This window comes from Nymphaea colorata, chromosome 5 (genome assembly GCF_008831285.2).
Source record: "Nymphaea colorata isolate Beijing-Zhang1983 chromosome 5, ASM883128v2, whole genome shotgun sequence".
In the NCBI taxonomy this organism is placed as follows: domain Eukaryota; kingdom Viridiplantae; phylum Streptophyta; class Magnoliopsida; order Nymphaeales; family Nymphaeaceae; genus Nymphaea; species Nymphaea colorata.
Genome location: NC_045142.1, coordinates 513,348 through 516,982, shown reverse-complemented (window position 1 = coordinate 516,982; position 3,635 = coordinate 513,348).

Genomic DNA, 3,635 nt, shown 5'->3' with positions numbered 1-3,635 from the left:
TACTTAGATGTTTCATTTGTAGTTTAGATCTCGAATCTATATCAATAGATAATGGATATGAAATTTAGATATATAATTTGGATCAAAGTCTAATCTGGTCAATCTTATGTGTTGGATTCAAATTTCAGATACAGGGTATGGATCAGAGGTCTAATCTGATTGTATGTGAATGTTGATCATAAGTTTGTTCCAACATGGAGAAGATGTTGAACTTGGATTTAGGGCAAGGAGCAGAGGTCTCGTCGGATCCCGTTAGATGTTGATCATAGGTTAATTTGACATAGATCATGGATTGTGATCCAAGATGTGGATCAGAGGTCTCATTTGATCCGGTCTAAATGTTGAACTTGAACATTCTACATAGGATGTAGAACAGAGGTCTAATCTGACCCTATTTAGATGTTGCATTTGCAGTTTGGATCTCAAATCTATATCTGGTCGACCTTATGTGTTGAATTCAAATTTCAAACAAAGGTTATGAATCAGACATTTAATCTCATCTGGTCAAAATGTTGAATTTAAACATTCTACATAGGACATGGATCAGAGGTCTAATCTGACCCTACGTAGATGTTGCATTTACATTTGGATCTCGAATCTATATCAATAGATAATGGATATGAAACTTAGATCTACGATTTGGATCAAATGTCCAATCTGGTCGACCTTATGTGTTGGATTCAAATTTCAGATACAGGGTATGGATCAGAGGTCGAAACTGATCTTATATGGATGTTGATCATAGGTCTGTTTTGAAAGGGAGAGGATGTTGAACTTGCATTTTACAGCAAGGAGCAAAGGTCTAATCTGATCCCATTAGATGTTGATAATGGGTTAATTGGACCTAGATCTTGGATTGTGATCAAAGATGCAGATCAAGAGTCTCATTTGATCTGGTCTAAATGCTGAATTTGAACATTCTACATAAGATGTAGATCAGAGGATTAATATGACCCTATTTAGATGTTGCATTTGTAGTTTGGATCTCAAATCTATATCTGGTCGACCTTATGTGTTGGATTCAAATTTTAGATTATGGATCAGACATCTAATGATCTGGTATAAATGTTGAACTTGAACATTCTACATAGGACATGGATCAGATGTCTAATCTGACTCTACTTAGATGTTGCATTTGCAGTTTGGATCTCGAATCTATATCAATAGATAATGGATATGAAACTTAGATCTACGATGTGGATCAAAAGTCTAATCTGGTCGACCTTATGTGTTGTATTCAAATTTCAGATACAGGGTATGGATCAGAGGTCCAATCTGATCTTGTATGGATGTTAATTACAAGTCTGTTTCGACAGGGAGAGGATGTTGAACTTGGAGTTTAGAGCAAGGAGCAGAGGTCTAATCTGATCTCATTAGATGTTGATCATAGGTTAATTTGACCTAGATCTTGGATTGTGATCCAAGATGCAGATCAAAGGTCTCATCTGATGCGGTCTAAATGTTGAATTTGAACATTCTACATAGGATATGGATCAGAGGTCTAATCTGACCCTATTTAGAAGTTGCATTAGCAGTTAGGATCTCAAATCTATATCAATAGATAATTGATATGAATTTTAGATATACGCGTTGGATCTAATCTGGTCGACCTTATGTGTTGGATTCAAATTTCAGATAGAGGGTATGGATCAAAGGTCTAATCCGATCTCGTGTGAATGTTGATCATGAGTTTGTTTCGAGATGAAGAGGATGTTGAACTTAGATTTAGCGCAAGGAGCAGAGGTCTCATCTGTTCCCGTTAGATGTTGATCATAGGTTAATTTGACATAGATCTTGGATTGTGATCCAAGATGTGGATTAGAGGTTTAATCTGATCCGGTCTACATGTTGAATTTGAATATTATACTTAGAATATGGATCAGATGTCTAATCAAACCCTACTTAGATGTTGCATTTGCAGTTTGGATCTCAAATATGTATCAATATATAATAGATATGAATTTTAAATCTACACTTTGGATCAAAGGTCTATTATGGTCGACCTTATGTGTTGGATTCAAATTTCAGATAAAGAGTACAAATCAAAGGTCCAATATGATCTTGTGTGGATGTTGATCATGAGTTTGTTTCGACATGGAGATGATGTTGAACTTGGATTTAGGGGAAGGAGCAGAGGTCTCATCTATCCTGTTAGATGTTGATCATAGGTTAATTTGACATAGATCTTGGATTGTGATCCAAGATGTGGATCAGATGTCTCATCTGATTCGGTCTAAATGTTGAATTTCAACATTTTACATAGGATATAGATCAGAGGTCTAATCTGACCCAATTTAGATGTAGCATTTGCAGTTTGGATCTCAAATCTATATCAAAGGCCTAGACTGATCTAAAATAGATAATGGATATGAATTTTAGATCTACGGTTTGGATCAAAGGTCTATTCTGGTCGACCTTATGTGTTGGATTCAAATTTCAGACAGAGGGTATGGATCAGAGGTCTAATTTGATCTCGTGTGGATGTTGATCATGAGTTTCTTTCGACATGAAGAGGATGTTGAACTTGGATTTGGGGCAAGGAGCAGAGGTCCCATCTGATCCCGTTAGATTTTGATCATAGGTTAATTTGACCTAGATCTTGGAGTGTTATCCAAGATGTGGATCAGAGGTCTCATCTGATCTGGTTTAAATGTTGAATTTGAACATTCTACATAGGATATGAATCAGAAGTCTAATCTGACTCTATTTAGATGTTGCATTTGTAGTTTGGATCTCGAATCTATGTCAATTGATAATGGATATGAATTTTAGATCTACGATTTGGATCAAAGGTTTAATCTGGCCGACCTTATGTGTTGGATTCAAATTTCAGATACAGGGTATGTATCAGAGGTCCAATCTGATCTTGTATGGATGTTAATTACAAGTCTGTTTCGACAGGGAGAGGATGTTGAACTTGGAGTTTAGAGCAAGGAGCAGAGGTCTAATCTGATCTCATTAGATGTTGATCATAGGTTAATTTGACCTACATCTTGGATTGTGATCCAAGATGCAGATCAAAGGTCTCATCTGATGCGGTCTAAATGTTGAATTTGAACATTCTACATAGGATATGGATCAAAGGTCTCATCTTGTGTGGATGTTGATCATGAGTTTGTTTCGACATGAAGAGGATGTTGAACTTGGATTTAGGGTAAGGAGCAGAGGTCTCATCTAATCCCGTTAGATGTTGATCATATGTTAATTTGACCTAGATCTTGCATTGTGATCCAAGATGTGGATCAAATGTCTCGTCTGATCCGGTCTAAATGTTGAATTTGAACATTCTACATAAGATATGGATAAAATGTTAAATACTTTTTATAGTTTATACTTCTATTTGTTGCATATATTTTGTCTTTGACCAAAATAGAACATCAACTAGCTGTTAGATAACCTCCAACAGCTAGCATTTAAGGTCTCTTCTACGTATGTAGGGGAATGATCCCCTCCTGAAAACTATTCTTCTTCTTTGTACTTTTCAAGTATTCATAAAGTTTAGTATTTCAAACATCTCCATTGTGAGCATTTACCAAGTTTTGTGTTGTGACTTGGAACAAGTTTCTCTCCCTAAACAAAAATTTACAGAAACATGTGGTAACTTATTTCCCTCTAGAATTTACACCACTTAGCAA